Genomic DNA, 19,734 nt, shown 5'->3' with positions numbered 1-19,734 from the left:
GCCCAGAGGACATGACGTCCATGATTTCCAAAAACAATTTGAAATGTGGACTCATCAGACCTCAGCACACTTTTCCACTTTGCGTCTGTCCATTTCAAATGAGCTCGGCCCCAGAGAAGGCGGTGGCGTTTCTGGATGTTGTTGATATATGCTTTGCAAGGTAGAGTTTTAACTTGCACTTGTAGATGTAGCGACGAACTGTGTTTCTGAAGTGTTCCTGAGCCTACGTGGTAAGATCCTTTATACAATGATGTTGTTTTTTAATGCAGTACTGCCTGAGGGATCGAAGGTCACGGGCACTCAATGTTGGCTTTTGGCCTTGCTGCTTACGTGTAGAAAGTTCTCCAGATTCTCTGAATCTTCTGATTATATTATGGACTGTAGATGATGGAATCCCTAAATTCCTTGCAATTGAACATTGAGAAACATTGTTCTTAAACTGTTGGACTATTTTTTCACGCAGTCGTTCACAAAGTGATGATCCTTGCCCCATCTTTGCTTGTGAACAGCTAAGCCTTTTGGGGATGCTCCTTTTATACCTATATATATATATATATATATATATATATATATATATATATCTATATATATATATATATATATATATATATATAACTATAGTGTCCTCAGTTCCCAAACGCTTACTGAGTGTTGTTAGAAGGAAAGGTGATGTAAAACAGTGGTAAACATACCACTGTCCCAGCTTTTGTGAAATGTGTTGCAGTCATCCATTTCAAAATGAGCAAATATTTGCACAAAAACAATAGCGTTTATCAGTTTGAACATTAAATATCTTGTCTTTGTTGTGTATTCAATTGAATATAGGTTGAAGAGGATTTGCAAATCATTGTGTTTTTATTTACATTTCACACAATGTCCCAAATTCATTGGAATTGGGGTTGTAATTTGGTTGTATTGTGAGAATTTGCACCTGTTGTCAACCTGATGAAGATGTAAGTAAATAAGTAAAGTTTATTTGTATAGCACCTTTCAAGATAAAAATCACAGTGCTTTACAGTGAAAAAATCAAATAGAAACACTGAAATTAAAAACAGCAGTAACATGAAACTAGTTAAAGCAAGTCTGTGGAAGTGGGTCTTGAGCTTCTCTTTAAAAGTTCCAACAGAGTCCACAGAATGTAGATGCAGTGACACTGATGTAGAGCGGCATTTGACCGTGCAGTGCTCTAAAAGTCATCACCAATATTTTAAATTGCAGTCTGAACTGAATGGGGAGCCAATGCAGAGAGGACATAGTGGGTGTTACATGAGACCTCCTACATGACCTTGTAAGAAGCCTTGCAGCTGCATTCTGCACCGTTTGACAGCGATCCAGAGAAGACTTACTGACGCTAGGGAACAGCAAATTACAATAGTCAATAGGTGATGAAATAAAAGCATGGATGATCATTTCCAGCTCAGCTTGAGACACAATGTTTCGAAGGTGGGCAATGGTCCTTAAATGGAAGAAGCAAGACTGCATAAGATGGGTAACATGTCATATTTGTTACCTATCTTGTTTGTTGGCTTTATTTGCTGATGTTTTCTTTATTTGCATGTGTTGTGTTTATTTGCATGCATTTTCCAGAGTTGCGGCATGATGAGCTCTCTGGGCCACCACACCTTGGGGATTAAGGACCTTACCCATAGGCCCATAGTGATTTTTTGGTCTGATAGGGATATTAACTGAGAAATAGAATGGAACAGAATTAAAAACTAAATTAAATTCAGTGCTTTTAATTTTAAAATGCCTAAGTGAATAATATTTTGTGCGGTATGAGAAGGTGGACAAACATGGAAGGTTTGTGCTCCAAAAACTGACCACCACTTCCAGGAGGATGTTGCACACCCCTGGATTCAGAAAAAAGTTCTAAGCTGTATGGTCCAAGAGCCAGAAGCCGATTTTGACCAATTCACTAACATTTAAGGGGACTAAGCAAAACTTACCAGGTTTAGTTTGGATTATCTGGGAATGAATGTTATGGAGTTATTGGGTAAAAACAGCAAAAATGGTGAAAAAGGTTTATTTGAGTTTGTACAGGCGTCAAAGGTTAAAGTTGCTCCAATTTTGGTAGAAAATGAAACAAATTATTGGTTGACTTAATTAATAAATAAATTAATTAATGGATTAATAAATTATTTAATACATGGATTCATAAATGGAATGCTTTTGACTGTGTTGAATTCTTGGTCTCCAAATTAAAGGTCAAACAAGGTCAACGCCATTGGATTCCATGACACATGACATATTACTGCATAACATAACTAAGTTAAATAGATGGTGGATGGTGCAAGCTATTCCTTTTTAAGATTCCTTTTTGCTGCTATGGAGCTAAATCCAGGCCAAAAGTTTTGTAATCTCAAAATAAAAAAAGATTGAAAAAATAAATTTTGAAATTGAAAATTCAATGTGTGGTCTTGAATTTTATAATCATTTAAAAAGTATTATCAAAATAAAAATAAGTGTAAGATATATATTTTTCAGTTTAAATAAATTTTTGATTCACCTCTTTAATTATTTTGATCAAGTAATTTATATTCATTCATATTTCTTTTTTCACCTTCAGATTATTTTTTCACTTTCAGATCTTATTTTTTCAATTTCAAACTTTTGGCCCGTTCTGGCATGGGAGGGCGTGGCTTCGATTGAGAGGGGCGTGGAATTGTGAGTGACAGGAGAGCAATCAGTCCTCACATGATGTTGCTTTCAGGAAACGTGGGTACTCTGATAGATAATGACTTAATACTTTCTCTCCACTGTATTGTCTTGATACCTGTAAATAAAGTGATGCTCAGGACAAAGATGTCTATTACAAGTAATTCTAGAACACTCTTGGTCATTTTTGATGTTTAAAAACTGGAAAATATGCAAGATTGTAAAGTTTAACACCTATACCTAAAAACCCGATGTGTCCCAAATCCACACAAGACCATGAACGCAACATCGCCACATAAAAATGAGGCAGGTCGCTCATTTTACAGGCTGCAGTGGAGTGTTACGAGCTTTCTAAGTGACACACAGAGAGACCTGGCTCAACAGATCTGAAGGAAGCTGTAATATGGACAGAACCAAACAGACCGCCTGTAAATCCAAATCCAAAGCTGCCCGGAAGAGCGCTCCGGCTACCGGCGGTGTGAAGGAGCCTCGCCGTTACAGGCCTGGCACTGTGGCACTCTGCTGCTACCAGAAATCCATCGAGCTGCTGCTCCACAAGCTGCCCTTCCAGCACCTGGTGAGAGAAATCGCTCAGGACTTCAAGACCGACCTCCGCTTTCAGAGCTCCGCTGTGATGCTCTGCAGGAGGCCAGCGAGGCTGACCTGGTCGGCAGCTTGTGGATCAACAGCTCGGTGGATTTCTGGTAGCGGCGGATCTCTCTCAGCGCCTCAGTGCCGGGCCTGTAACGGTGAGGCTTCTTCACACTGCCGGTAGCCGGAGCGCTCTTCGGCTTTGGATTTACGGGCGGTCTGCTTGGTTCTGGTCATATTAAGATCACGCTGTGAAACTGTCAACCACTTTGTTACATCGTCATTAAATTCACTATCCGATACAACATACGGATCCACTGAACCAACTGCTACACATCGATCACAATGAACAGCTTTATCTCGAGGGTTTAAAGCCTCGTAATAAGTTTTCATTCTCTCTATTTTCGTTCACGCACCAGCCGCGTAGTAATCCACGATGGAGACGGGAGCAGAGTCTTTATCTATCAAAGTACCCACGTTTCCTGAAAGCAACATCATGTGAGGACTGATTGCTCTGCTGTCACTCACAATTCCACGCCCCCTAATCGAAGTCACGCCCTCCCATGCCAGAACAGAGCCAAAAGTTTGAAAGTGAAAAAATAAGATCTGAAAGTGAAAAAAAGATCTGAAGGTGAAAAAAAGAAATATAGATATATACTTTATTGATCTCACAGTGGAGAAATTATGTTTACACTCCAGTTACCTCAGACAGCAATTAGTCCACAATTATTACTTGTTTACCGTAATAATGGCACACATCAGAATTAAAAACAGCACATACACATTTGATATTGTTTATGTGCACTAATATATGAATGAAAATAAATTTTATCAAAAAAATTACAGAGCTGAATCAAAAATATATTTAAACTAAAAATATATATCTTACTTTTTTATTTTAATAATACTTTTTAAATGATTATAAAATTCAAGAACAAACATTGGATTTTCAATTTCAAAATGTATTTTTTCAATCTTTTTTTATTTTCAGATTACAACACTTTTGGCCTGGATTTAGCTCCATACCTATGCCATATGATCAATGGATAACATCATACATATTACCCAGCAATCACCATTGCATATCTGTATATAACACAAATGTCAAAGAAATTCAGAAAATATTCATACAACTGAATAGATTTATAGTTTGTTTGTAGATTTTATTTAGCATAATTAATGATTTAAAAATCACACAGTGTAATTGTATGATTGTTTTTTATTAATTGTTTGATTCTTTTTTTTTTCCTTTTTTTTTAATTCTGTCTCTCACAGTTGAAGTGTACCGATATAAATTACAGACATCTCCATTCTTTGTAGGGGGGAAAACTTGCAAAATCGACAGTGGATCAAATACTTATTTGCCTCACTGTACATACAGATCTATATTGATTCTGCTGTGGCAACCCTGAGTGTTAAAAGGGAGAAGGTGAAAAAAATGTACTTTTTAAAAAATATATATTATATGTATGTTGCAGAAAGGCTTGTTGGCATTTCTTTCACATGATACATGCATTAGTTTCAGTTAAGTGTTGTCTGCCTGTCTGAATCTGCATCGCTATACAGTTACCTTCAATGCCTATGGACACACACTAACTGAAAGAGGGCACCGCAGTCTCGTTTGAACCCTGCTTGATATTGCAGGATTTAACTGCTTACGGGGACCTCCGCTGCTGCTGTGCAATATATACACAGCATAACTTCACATGGACAAATGGTGTCCTGTTTTGTTTTTGGCTGCATTCACCAAAGCAGTCGTAAAAACTGTTTTTTTCGGCTCCCAGTGGAGAATAGAAGAAAAAGTGAGTGGGAGACTTTGTTTCGGTAAGTGTTAGCCTACACAGCTAACCAGAGTAGCTCTGTTCTCTCACCAGCAAAACCGCCTCGACATGTTTGAGCTCCGGATCATAAACAAACCGCAACATATGTCCACTTTCCCACCACATCGTCACTTTGTCTTTGCATTTTCACTTTGCATGTAATTTGCCCAAAAACCTATTGAAAATGTTGTGGTTTTTCCACCGGAAGTAGAGAAATTACATCATATGCGTCATATTTTACCCCTTTAATCATTTTAATCAAAACAATTGTCCAACATTTGTTTTTGTAATGCTGATGTCTTATAAATATAATAGTTAATGGGCTAAAGTTTGCCCAACAGAACTACAAGAGGTGGACTCCCCAATCTAAGTGGCAATACTTGGTTAAAAGACAAACACATTTGAAATCCTTCATGCAGACTTTGTTTTGCAATAAAATTTATAACAAAATTACACACAAAAGGTAGGTAAGGGTAAATGTAAATATCAATGAATCAAAATTGAGGTAATGGTGTATTTCACTGTTTTTACATTGCAATTTTACAAACATAAAATGAATGTATTCAGACAGGAAGGCAAACTGGGTTGTACAGGACAGTCAGGTGCTTAACAGTTGAGAACATAAAGTAGCTGAAGAAAGGGATTAAATAAACAGGGATGGCCAACACATATGCAGGGCTGGAAATTTGAATCTGTCTGGTCATACCCACAGCCTCAACCTAAGCATGTTGTTGTTTTGCCGAGTGTGCTGTGGCTGTGCTGTGCTGAGTGTGCTGTAGAAAGAGATTAAATAAACAGAGATGGCCAACGCATATACAGGGCTAGAAATTTGAATCTGGCTGGTCATAGCCATAGCCGGCTATTTTGGGGGTAATTTTCAGTTCATCTTTTTAAAAAATGGTACCAGTTTGTTCCCCATGTCAAGAGGATTCAGAATATATATAGTTTTTAGGGCTACATATTATAGTTTGGGAGTTTAACCTGGACAGACAGAAAGACAGACAGAAGTGGCAGCATGAAAAGCACATGGTACAACACTGTATGGTCTTATAAATGGCTACTTTGGGGGTAATTTTCAGTTCACCTTTTTAAAAAATGGGACCAGTTTTTTTCCCATGTCATGAGGATTCAGAATATATATAGTTTTTAGGGCTACATATTATAGTTTGGGAGTTTATTGCACATGGAACAACACTGTATGGACTTACATAAATGGCTATTTTGGGGGTAATTTTCCGTTCAACTTTAAAAAAAAATGGTACCAGTTTGTTCGCCATGTCATGATTCAGAATACATATATAGTTTTTAAGGCTACATATTATAGTTTGGGAGTTTATCCCGGACAGCCAGACAGCCAGACGTAGCCCTTTATATATATACGAGGTCTATTAGAAAAGTATCCGACCTTTTTATTTTTTTCAAAAACTATATGGATTTGAATCACGTGCGATTACATCAGTCAACCTTGAACCCTCGTGCGCATGCGTGAGTTTTTTCACGCCTGTCGGTTGCGTCATTCGCCTGTGGGCAGGCTTTGAGTGAGGAGTGGTCCACCCCTCCCGTCGGATTTCTTTTGTCTGGGAACTTCCTGAGAGACTGGCGCTTTGCTTGATCAAAATTTTTTCAGAACCTGTGAGGCACATCGAAGTGGACACCATTCGAGAAATTCAGCTGGTTTTCGGTGAAAATTTTAACGGCTGATGAGAGATTATGGAGTGTTACTGTCGCTTTAAGGACTTCCCACGGAGCGGGACGTCACAGAGCGGGACGTCACGGAGCGGGACGTTGCGCAGCGCTCCGAGGCGCCGTCATCAGCCTGTTTCGAGCTGAAAACCTCCAAATTTAAGCCTCTGTTGACCCAGGACATCGTGAGAGAACAGAGAACTTTCAGAAGAGGTCGGGATCAGCAGTTTATCCGGACATTCCACTGTTAAAGGAGATTTTGTAATGAAAGACGTGCAGACGGATTGGCGCGTCGGCAGGCAGCCGGCGCGGTGCGCCGCCACAGGAAAAACACCTCCGTTGGAAGCCTTAAGGACAAGTTGGTCTGACTTAAGGAATTTGGTTTGACTGAAAAAAATTGGGCTACAATGGCAAATTTGGCTGAAATTGTGAATATCTGTCTGGATATCTGTCCAGACACTTATTCAGTTACCAGTTACTTATTCAGACACTTATTCAGCAATTTTTTTAATTAGTATTTTTGGTATGAAAGACATCCAGTAGATCCACAGAGATGCATAATATAGGAAATCGACCTGAAATTCTGAATAGCTGTCTGAATTTCTGTGCAGTCCACTCCATACACTTATTTGGCCAAAAAAACCAACTTTATTTTTTTGGTCAGAATGCCATTCATTTGGTCCAAGGGGATAATTAATATAGGTTTGAATGAAAAAATTGGGCTACAACTGCAAATCCTGCTGAAATTGCGAATATCTGTTTGAATATCTGTCCAGACACTTATATACAATCACCAGCTCTGCCCCTACAGCTCTGACCTGTGAGTTATGGAAGGGGAAGCAAGTGTAATGAGGACAAATGAGGTCCAGGGACAGAAACTTGGGGTATGCTACTGGACAAAATAACAGACTTAAATGTACCAGCAGCAATGGGAAAGCGACACGGCGGAACTTTTTAAAAAGTGTCTGAACAACAAAATGTTTCAAACAAGATGTTATAAATGGACAATTCCCTCTACCACCTTTTGATAAGGTTCTGAACTGGATGACCTCATGATGACATACATAGATAGCAAGGTCATCTGGTGTCTAGTGGGTGCCTTGAAGTCAGTTGCAGGCTGTGACAAAATTTTGGCTCCCAAGCTCAAGTAACATACAGTCTCAATCATGATTTTGCATCCACTGACTCCAGAGCCTAATTAATATGCAAAGCAGATCAGTGCTGCCATGGTAATCACACTCCCTGCTGGGACTACCCATGTGCAATTCTTGGTTAGTTTGGGCACAAGAAGTTTGAGATATAATTGCAAATATTCAGACAGATGGATGGACGGCGCTTTTTTCCCCTGCCAATATTTTGTTCTGGTGCCCAGGGACAATAAACTGGATTACAGCCAGAAACCAAAGAGCTGTTTTTTTAAGTGAATACATAATTTTTTATTTTATTCTTTTATTCCCATATTTGCTTGTTTTGTGTCACACTTGGTTTGGCAATGTAAACGTATATATTTCCCATGGCAATAGGGCATTTTTTTTAATTGAACTGAATGAGAATGGTATTGATTTGATTTTTTTTTAAGTGAATGCATAATTTTTATTTTATTCTTTTATTCCCATATTTACTTGTTTTGTGTCACACTTGCTTTGGTAATGTAAACGTATATTTCCCATGCCAATAGGCCATTTTTCAGTTAAATTGAATGAGAATCATATTGATTTGAGTTCGTGTGGCTGTTGGTGGAGCTGTCCAGGGTGCTGACCTGCTCTTTCTATTCTCGTGCACAGAAGCGCACAGAGATTCTGTCTCACAGTTGGTTATTATACGACAGAGCTCAGTTTGGGAAAATGTCATAGTGAAAAACTTTGGAGAATTTTTAATTTTTTTTTTTTAATTTTCAATAGTATCAATGTTATAAGGTAAGATGTAATCAAAGTCCAACCTTCTTGGAGTCTCTGGGAGGGGTACTAGATAGTGCTCCGACCGGGGACTCCATTGTTCTCCTGGGGGACTTCAACACCCACATGGGCGGTGACAGTGAGACCTGGAGGGATGTGATTGGGAAGCACGGCCTCCCTGATCTAAACCTGAGTGGTGTTCAGTTGTTGGACTTCTGTGCTAGTCACAGTTTGTCCATCATGAACACCATGCTCGAGCACAGGGGTGTCCATAAGTGCACGTGGCACCAGGACACCCTGAGCCAGAGGTCGATGATCGACTTTGTAGTCGTATCATCTGACCTTCAGCCACGTGTCTCGGACACTCGGGTAAAGAGAGGGGCTGAGCTGTCAACTGATCACCACCTGGTGGTGAGTTGGATCCGCTGGGAGGAGAGGAAGCCGGTCAGACCTGGCAGGCCCAAACGTATCGTGAGGGTCTGCTGGGAACGACTGGTGGAACCCTCTGTCAGCGAGGTCTTCAACTCCAACCTCCGGGACAGCTTCTCCCAGATCCCGGGGGAGGTTGGAGACATGGAGTCCGAGTGGACCATGTTCTCCACCTCCGTTGTCGATGCGGCCACCTGCAGCTGTGGTCGCAAGGTCTCTGGTGCCTTTCGCAGTGGCAATCCCCGAACCCGGTGGTGGACACCGGGAGTAAGGGATGCCATCAAGCTGAAGAAGGAGTCTTACTTGTCTTTATTGGTAGGTGGGACCCCGGAGGCAGCTGACAGGTACCGGCAAGCCAAGCGTGCTGCAGCCTGTGCGGTCGCAGAGGCAAAAACTCGGGTCTGGGCGGAGTTCAGAGAGGCCATGGAGGAGGATTATCGGTCGGCCTCGAAGAAATTCTGGCAAACCGTCCGACGCCTCAGGAGGCGGAAGCAGCTCTCCGCCAACACTGTATATAGTGCGGGTGGGGAGCTGTTGACCCTGACTGGGGATGTTGTTGGGCGGTGGAAGGAATACTTCGAGGATCTCCTCAATCCCATCGTCAGATCTTTCAAAAAGGAAGCAGAGACTCAGAGGTGGACTCGTCCATCACCCAGGCCGAAGTCACCAAGGTGGTCAGAAAGGTCCTTGGTGGCAAGGATCCTGGGGTGGACGAAATCTGTCCCGAGTACCTTAAGTCTCTAGATGTTGTGGGACTGTCCTGGTTGACACGTCTCTGCAACATCACGTGGCGGTCGGGGACAGTACCCCTGGATTGGCAGACCGGGGTGGTGGTCCCTCTGTTTAAGAAGTTGGAACCGGAGGGTGTGTTCCAACTACAGGGGGATCACACTCCTCAGCCTCCCCGGTAAGGTCTATTCCAGGGTGCTGGAGAGGAGAATTCGACTGATAGTCGAACCTCGGATTCAGGAGGAGCAGTGTGGTTTTCGTCCTGGTCATGGCACACTGGACCAGCTCTACACCCTCCCAGTCCACATGTGCTTTATGGATCTGGAGAAGGCGTTTGACTGTGTCCCTCGAGGCACGCTGTGGGGGGGGGTGCTCCGGGAGTATGGGGTCCGGGGTCCTTTGCTAAGGGCTATCCAGTCCCTGTACGACCGTAGCAGGAGCTTGGTTCACATTGCCGGTAGTAAGTCAAACCTGTTTCCAGTGCACGTTGGCCTCCGCCAGGGCTGCCCTTTGTCACTGGTTCTGTTCATTACCTTTATGGACAGATTTTCTAGGTGCAGCCAGGGTGTAGAGGGGGTCCAGTTTGGGAACCACAGAATCTCATCTCTGCTGTTTGCGGAATTTCTAGGTGCAGCCAGGGTGTAGAGGAGGTCCAGTTTGGGAACCACAGAATCTCATCTCTGCTGTTTGCGGATGATGTGGTCCTGTTGGCTTCGTCAAACCAGGACCTTCAGCGTGCACTGGGGTGGTTTGCAGCCGAGTGTGAAGCGTCCGGGATGAAGATCAGCACCTCCAAATCCGAGGCCATGGTTCTCCGTGCCTTGCCCTCTTCAGGTCGGTGGGGTGTCCTTGCCTCAGGTGGAGGAGTTTAAGTATCTCTGGGTCTTGTTCACAAGTGAGGGACGGATGGAGCATGAGATCGACAAACGGATCGGTGCAGCGTCTGCAGTGATGCGGTCACTGTATCGGACCGTCGTGGTGAAGAGAGAGCTGAGTAGGGGGGCAAAGCTCTTGATTTACCGATTGATCTACGTTCCGACCCTCACCTATGGTCATGAGATTTGGCTCATGACCGAAAGAACAAGAGTGTGAGTACAAGCAGCCGAGATAAGTTTCCTCCGCAGGGTGGCTGGGCGCTCCCTTAGAGATAGGGTGAGGAGCTCTGTCACTCGGGAGGAGCTCGGAGTCAAGCCGCTGCTCCTCCACGTCGAAAGGAGCCAGCTGAGGTGGCTCGGGCATCTTTTCCGGATGCCCCCCGGACGCCTCGCTGGAGAGGTGTTCCAGGCATGTCCCATCGGGAGGAGGCCCTGGGGAAGACCCAGATCACACAGATCTTCCCAGATCACACCTCCCCCAGCTCCCCGGCGTTCCCCCGGAGGAACTGGGGGAGGTGTGTGTGGATCGGGAGGTCTGGGTGGCTTTGCTTGAGCTGCTGCCCTCGCGACCCGACCTAGGATAAGCGGAAGAAAATGGATGTAATCAAAGTCACTGCACACAACAGTGGGGTCACAGCACTCGGTTTGGAAAAAAGGTAATTGAAATTTTTTTGATGTACTTTATAACTGTTCATTTTACAAGAAACAGAACACAACACACACACATATCCTATTTGATATCCTGAAGAAGGCCATGCTGGGCCGAAACGCGTTGCTGCGTATTTTAATTATATAGCCATGCCACAATAAAGGCTTTTTAATTCATTTTCACAGAGTGCCTTGGAGCTTTGTTTTTGGTCTTCCTGAGGTTTTCACACAAAAGAGCTCTTTTTTGTTTTTTCATTTTTTCACCATTTGAAGATACAAACGCCTGTTTTCTAAGTATTGAATAGCATCCCTTGAGCATCTGTGCATAAAGATTTTTTTTTTTTAACTTTTGGATTCACAATTTGTGGACCCACGCAGCACTCCTTTTTCGATTTTATCTTTAAAAAAACACACACATATCCTTCTGTTCCCCCCACCCACAAAGCCCTCCCACCCCAAAGCAAGACAAATAGACTGAAGGGGGGGATTTTTTTTTTTTTTTGTTTAATTTTTCAGTAGCATCAATGTCATAAGGTGTGGTGTCACCAAATTCACTGCACACAACAGCGGTGTCCTGGTGATTATACTACAGCACTCACTTTGGAAAAAGTAATTAAAAAAAACATTTGGAAAATTTTTCATTGTTTAAATTTTCAATACCATCAATGTCATAAGGTGTAGTGACACAAAATTTACTGCACACAACAATGGTGTCCTACTGAGTATACTACAGATCTAATTTTGGAAAAAGTAAATTTAAAAAATTTTGAAGAATTTTTTATTGATTAAATTCTCAATAATATCAATGTCATAAGGTACTGACACCAAATTCATTGCTCAAAACAGTGGTCCCCTGCTCCTCAAACTACAGTACGAAGTGTGGAAAAAAGAAATTTTAAAAAATTTTGGAGAATTTTTTTTTTTTTTTAATTTTCAATAGCATCAATGTCATAAGGTGTAATGACACAAAATTTGCTGCACACATCGGTGTTCCCCTGCTGGTTATACTACAGCACTCAGTTTAGAAAAATGTCAGTTTAAAATTTGAGAATTTTTTTGTTGTTTAAATTTACAATAGTGTCAGTGTTATAAGGTGTAATAACACAAAATTTACTGCACACATCAGATTAGATTAGATTAGATTTGATAGAACTTTGTTGATCCCTTGGGAAAACTCCCTCAGGGAAACCATTTCCATTTTTTTATTACTTTTTTCCAATGTGAGTACTGTCGTATAACCAGCAGCACTACACTGTTGTGTGCAGTAAATTTTGTATCACAATGCCTTATTACTTTGATGCTATTCAAAATTTAATCAATAAAAAAATTCTCCAAAATTTTTTAAAATTACTTTTTTCCAAACTGAGTTCTGTAGGATAATCAGCAGGACATCACTGATGTGTGCAGTAAATTTTGTGTCACTATACCTTATGACTGTGATGCTATTAAAAATTTAAACAATAAAAAAAATTCTCCAATTTTTTTTTTTAATTACATTTTTTCAAAACTTAGTGCTGTCATATGACCAACAGGGGACCACTGATGTGTGCAGTGAATTTGGTGTCACTATACCTTATGACATTGATGCTATTGAAAATTTAAAAAGATGAAACATTTGGGAATTTTTTTTCTAAATTACTTTTTTTTCCAAACTGAGTTCTGTAGCAATATGCATATGTCGTGGACTTGAATCTATGAAGCTAGTCAGCATCTCACCATGTCATTTAGGTCCTTCAGACATTATTTTGAGTAAATTCTTCAGGGGAGCATTAGCGTGGCAAAAACCTTTCAGCTTCCCCCCAGAACCCCCACCTTTTTAAGCCTTTTTCTTTATTTGCCTGGCAAACGGGCAGTGAAAAACCAGAGGAGAAATACTGCTAGAGGGCCGAGGCTTTACACTCTTTAACCACCCATGTGGCCTCCCACCATCTAAAAGTTGAACCACAACAGGCATAGAGGGTCTCTAGTCATGTCTGCAATAACAAAATCTACAGGCCCTGATGGTTTGCCTACCACTGTTCTTTAGAACTGTGCATCAGAACTTCCTGCTGCTTGGTGTCCAATTTTTCAACAGTCCTTAGACAGACACACTGTTCCAGCTCTTTGGAACAAATCTATAATTTGTCCTGCGCCTAAGGTCTTCTCTCAAGCTGTTCATAATGATTTAAGACTAGTAGCTCTAGTCATTAGGAAATGTTTTGAAAGGACTATTGTGAACTTGCTCATGAGGGATGTTGTACCATGTTTGGACCCCTTTCAGTTTGCTTATAAGCTTATGCTCACAATCTATTTGCAGATTTTAGTTCAGTGTTATGTGGGCCGCTGAAGAGGATGTACTGCTGGCCCACCACCACCAGAGGGCGCCCTGCTTGGAGTGCGGGCTCCAAGCACGAGAGGGCGCCAGACCCAGAAGAAGTGACAGCTGTCACTCATCCTCAGCACCAGCTGTCACTCATTCATCACCATCACCATAAAGGCCGGACTGCAACTCCACCTCCTCGCCGAGAAATCAACTACCGAAGAGGTAATTTTCTCTGCTGACTCGAACGTTAAGTAATAATCTGAACTTCTTTTGCAGCCGTTATCCTGTGGTGTTTGTCCTTATCTGTGGGATTGGCGTTTGGTGTGATCAGCGACGGCTTCGCCTCACACCCCAAACCAGATAAGTGGTTAATCAGGAGCTGCATGAGTGTGTGATTGGAGGTGGAGGTGCTCCCTCCTAACTGAGTGCAGACTGTGGATTACTGAGTGTGCGAATTCACACTCATCCATCCTGTCTTTGTTTTCTGCCAGCAGTACCAGGGTCGACAGCCGAAGACAGAGGCCACCTGGGGACTCGGGACTTGGCGGCTCCGGTGTTCTTCAGACCGTTGGTGGTGGAAGCCGTGTGGGACGCGGCTCATCTCTCGTCGGGGGTCTTCTATCTTCGAGCCTGCCCACACATCACCTGGTGTTAATTGACTTTACAGATCTTGTGTGTTTAGTTGTGTGTTGTCACAACATTAAATTGTTACTATTTGGCTTATTCATTGTCCGTTCCTTTGCGCCCCCTGTTGTGGGTCCGTGCTACGACACCTTCCCAACAGGATTTCTCGGCCATTCGTCATGGATTCCGAGGGGCGTCAACCCCGCAAATCTGCACGAATCCCAGTAACGATCCTTTGTGGGGATCTAACCCTTCACGCCCCAGCACTGGTAGACACAGGGTCAGAAGGGAATCTGCTGGATAGCAGATGGGCAAAGGAAGTAGGGCTCCCCCTGGTGGCTCTGCCGGCACCATTGCAGGTGCGAGCACTAGATGGCACCCTGCTTCCATTAATCACACATCAGACACAGCCTGTGACCTTGGTTGTGTCTGGAAATGACAGGGAGGAGATCGTGTTCCATGTAACACCTTCTACCTCCCGAGTGATTTTGGGATTTCCGTGGATGGTGAAGCACAATCCCCGGATAGATTCTTCTTTGTCCTTCTTGGGGTTCATCATCTCCTCCAACTCCGTCGCCCCTGATCCGGCCAAGGTTGCGGCGGTGAGAGATTGGCCCCAACCAACAAGCCGCAGGAAACTGCAGCAGTTCCTCGGCTTTGCAAATTTCTACAGGAGGTTCATTAAAGGTTACAGTCAGGTAGTTAGCCCCCTGACTGCCCTGACCTCCACCAAGGTCCCCTTCACCTGGTCGGATCGGTGCGAAGCCGCGTTCAAGGAGTTGAAATGCCGGTTCTCGACTGCACCAGTTCTGGTGCAGCCTGATCCTGATCGCCAGTACATAGTGGAAGTGGACGCCTCTGACTCAGGGATAGGAGCCGTGCTGTCCCAGAGCGTGGAGGCTGATAAGGTTCTCCATCCTTGTGCCTATTTTTCCCGCAGGTTGACCCCAGCTGAACAGAACTATGACGTCGGCAATCGGGAGCTCCTCGCGGTGAAGGAGGCTCTTGAAGAGTGGAGACACCTGCTGGAGGGGGCGTCATTGCCTTTCACGGTTTTCACGGACCATCGGAACCTGGAGTACATCCGGACCGCCAAGCGGCTGAACCCCAGGCAAGCCCGCTGGTCTCTGTTCTTCGGGCGCTTTGACTTCCGGATCACGTACCGCCCCGGGACCAAAAACCAAAAATCGGATGCGTTGTCCCGGGTGCATGAAGAAGAAGCCAAGGCGGGGCTGTCGAACCCCACCGAGACCATCATCCCCGAGCCCACTGTCATGGCCTCCCTCACCTGGGACGTGGAGAAGACCGTCTGGGAGGCCCTGGCAAGGAGCCCGGACCCGGGGACCGGCCCCAAGAACAGAATGTACGTCCCACCAGAGGCCAGAGCTGCCGTATTGGACTTCTGTCACGGATCCAAGCTCTCCTGTCATCCCGGAGTGCGTAGGACCATGGCAGTGGTCCAGCAGCGCTTCTGGTGGGCGTCCCTGGAAACCGACGTTTGGGACTACGTCCAGGCCTGTACCATCTGCACCAGGGGCAAGGCAGACCATCGGAGGACCTCGGGACTCCTCCAACCCCTGCCGGTGCCTCACCGCCCCTGGTCTCACATCGGCCTGGACTTCATCACGGGCCTCCCGCCGTCCCAGGGCAACACCATCATTCTCACGATAGTGGACCGGTTCTCCAAGGCGGCCCACTTCGTGGCCCTCCCGAAGCTCCCGACGGCCCAGGAGACGGCAGACCTCCTGGTCCACCACGTCATGCGGCTGCATGGGATACCATCGGACATCGTATCAGATCGTGGTCCCCAGTTCTCTTCGCAGGTTTGGAGGAGTTTCTGTAAGGAGCTGGGGGCCACCGTGAGTCTCTCGTCCGGGTACCACCCCCAGACAAACGGCCAGGCAGAGCGCGCTAACCAAGAGTTGGAGCAGGCCCTTCGCTGCGTCACCTCCGCGCACCCGGCGGCCTGGAGTCACCATCTGGCCTGGATCGAGTATGCCCATAACAGCCAAGTCTCATCTGCTACCGGCCTCTCCCCTTTTGAGGCATGTTTGGGGTACCAGCCCCCATTGTTCCCGCTGGTGGAGGGAGAGGTCGGTGTGCCCTCGGTCCAGGCCCACCTCAGGAGGTGCCGCCGGGTGTGGCGGACCACCCGCTCTGCCCTGTTAAAGGCCCGGACGAGGGCCAAGACCCATGCGGACCGCCGGCGTTCCCCGGCCCCCACATACCAGCCCGGGCAGGAGGTGTGGCTCTCGACAAAGGACATCCCTCTCTGTGTGGACTCCCCAAAATTGAAGGACAGATTCATAGGACCCTTCCGAATCCTCAAAATCATCAACCCGGCCGCAGTGAAGCTCCAACTCCCAGCTTCACTGCGGATCCACCCTGTGTTACATGTGTCCCACTTCAAGCCACACCACACCTCGCCCCTCTGTGCTCCTGGACCTACGCCGCCTCCTGCCCGGCTCATTGACGGGGAGCCTGCTTGGACAGTCCGCAGGCTTCTGGACGTCCGTCGTAAGGGCCGGGGGTTCCAATATCTGGTGGACTGGGAGGGGTATGGACCTGAAGAACGCTCCTGGGTGAAGAGGAGCTTCATCCTGGACCCGGCCCTCCTGGCCGATTTTTACAAGAGACACCCGGACAAGCCTGGTCGGACGCCAGGAGGCGCCCGTTGAGGGGGGGGTCCTGTTATGTGGGCCGCTGAAGAGGAGGTACTGCTGGCCCACCACCACCAGAGGGCGCCCTGCTTGGAGTGCGGGCTCCAAGCACGAGAGGGCGCCAGACCCAGAAGAAGTGACAGCTGTCACTCATCCTCAGCACCAGCTGTCACTCATTCATCATCATCACCATCACCATAAAGGCCGGACTGCAACTCCACCTCCTCGCCGAGAAATCAACTACCGAAGAGGTCATTTTCTCTGCTGACTCAAACGTTAAGTAATAATCTGAACTTCTTTTGCAGCCGTTATCCTGTGGTGTTTGTCCTTATCTGTGGGATTGGCGTTTGGTGTGATCAGCGACGGCTTCGCCTCACACCCCAAACCAGATAAGTGGTTAATCAGGAGCTGCACGAGTGTGTGATTGGAGGTGGAGGTGCTCCCTCCTAACTGAGTGCAGACTGTGGATTACTGAGTGTGCGAATTCACACTCATCCATCCTGTCTTTGTTTTCTGCCAGCAGTACCAGGGTCGACAGCCGAAGACAGAGGCCACCTGGGGACTTGGGACTTGGCGGCTCCGGTGTTCTTCAGACCGTTGGTGGTGGAAGCCGTGTGGGACGCGGCTCATCTCTCGTCGGGGCTCTTCTATCTTTGAGCCTGCCCACACGTCACCTGGTGTTAATTGACTTTACAGATCTTGTGTGTTTAGTTGTGTGTTGTCACAACATTAAATTGTTACTATTTGGCTTATTCATTGTCCGTTCCTTTGCGCCCCCTGTTGTGGGTCCGTGCTACGACACCTTCCCAACATTCAGCTTCTAATACTGTCAAACCACATCTACTGGTCCATATGTTAAACAATATGCATGTGAATCCTTTTATTTATAGCCCTTTAATATCCTTACTTTTTTCAGTAGAATGTAGTAGATATCAATTGCTCCACCAAACGGTTGAGTTGACCACTAAAGGGTTCATGGTTAGCACTGATGCCTTACAGCTAGAAGGTCATGGGACTGCTTCCCGCCTGGGCCTTTCTTTGTGGCATTTGGATGTTCTCCCCATGTTCATGTGGATTTCCTCCGGGTGCACCGACTTCCTCCCACTTTCTAAGACATGCAAGGTTATATGGGAACTTTGACACTGACCGTAGGTGTGAATGCATTTGCCTGTTTATATGTGGCCCTGTGATAGATACCCAATGAATGATGGGAACTGGAGTAAGCAGGTACAGAAAATGGGTGGATGGTTACAAGCACAAAAATCTGACTGTGTATACCTTTTGGTACATATTGTAGAAAAATAACTTTAGCCATTTGAATTTTCAATAGGGGGCCAAGTAGGGGTCATTTGAAGAATTGCACAGGGGTCAAAATTTAAAAATGTTCCAATCATATTGAAAGTGATACTACATTATGTGTCTGGTGATAATGATTCCAAAAAGGTATAGTTTGGACTATCTGTGACTGAATGTTCTGGAGTTATGGGGTAAAAACAACAAGAATGGTGACAAAGGTCAGTACAGGGGTCAAAAGTTAAAGTTGCTCCAGTTTTGGTAAAATGTGGTGCAAATTATTGGTTGAACTAATAGGATTAACAAATGGAATAGTTCTGAATGTGCTGAATGTTTGGTCTCCAAAGTAAAGGTCAAACAATGTCAACGTCCATTGGATTCTATGACATGTGACATATGTTACCCCATAACATCATAACTAAGCATGACACATGGTGCAAACTATTCCTTTTTAAGAACCTATTAACTCAACCAATAATTTGCATCATGTTTTACCATAATTGGAGCAACTTTAACTTTTATCCCCTGTACAAACTGAAACTGACCTTTGTCGCCATGCTTGCTGTTTTTACCCCATAACTCCATAACATTCAGTCACAGATAGTCCAAACTATACCTTTTTGGAATCTTTGTGATCAGACACATAATGTGGTATAGCTTTCAATATGATAAGGAACTTTTTTTTTACCCCTATGCAATTCTTCAATTGACCCCTACTTTGCCCCCTATTGAAAATTCAAACGGCTAACATTATTTTTCTAAAATATGTACCAAAAGGTATACACAGTCAAACTTTGGTGCTTGTAACCGGATTTGAAGGATTCCTCTGCAAATATTCTGTTATCTGCTGCACTATGAGAGAGAAAACTAACAAACAAAAATACTCGTACAAGATCCTGACACCACATCATTTTTTTTTAATCTGTTACAGCACTGGAGAAGTTATCTTAACAAGCTAACAATGTTTTCCCTCAAAAATCACATATCTCAATGTCTAAAATCAAGGTCATTTTGAAGGTCAAGGTCCAAATGAAATGTGAGGTGCAAAACTCCGGACCGTATCTCATATCCATATCTAACCATGTCGCATTTGCATCTCTAACCATTTGGGGTGGTGGAGGGACCCCAGTCTTATTGCTCCCAACAGAAACTACAAAGAAAAGCAACAACCAGCCGCCTGCCCCATAGCCCGACAACCGGCCCTGAATTGGACCAGATACTGGCCTCTCTTTCCTAGCCTGTGATTGGTTGACGGCCGAGACGCTGATGTCAGCCCATGCATCTGCCACACGTTGATATGGCGAGCGCTTTAGACCATTTAGAAGTGGGAAATCTCACTCCAAAATGGAGGCCATAGCCGGCCGGTTGCCGGGCTACCTGCCCCACTGTTTGAGTTAGCACTTCCTGTTAATAAAGCATATTTAATTTTGAAGAAAAAAAAATCAAAATGTACCAGAAATACATCTTAAAGTATGAAAATACATCTGTAAATGTCCAGTCAACGGACATCAAATCATTATTTGTGATTAT

The 19,734-nt window shown here is 44.5% G+C and overlaps 1 protein-coding gene across 1 annotated transcript in view; it reads left to right on the top strand.

Annotated features, from left to right (window-relative positions):
* The window catches only part of nsrp1 (nuclear speckle splicing regulatory protein 1), a 39,302-nt gene that overhangs the window by 11,264 nt on the left and 8,304 nt on the right, over positions 1-19,734 (top strand). The window lies entirely within an intron of this gene.

Source organism: Thalassophryne amazonica, chromosome 9 (genome assembly GCF_902500255.1).
Source record: "Thalassophryne amazonica chromosome 9, fThaAma1.1, whole genome shotgun sequence".
In the NCBI taxonomy this organism is placed as follows: domain Eukaryota; kingdom Metazoa; phylum Chordata; class Actinopteri; order Batrachoidiformes; family Batrachoididae; genus Thalassophryne; species Thalassophryne amazonica.
Note: the sequence above shows the minus strand (reverse complement) of the source record. Positions and strands in the feature narration are given on the sequence as shown.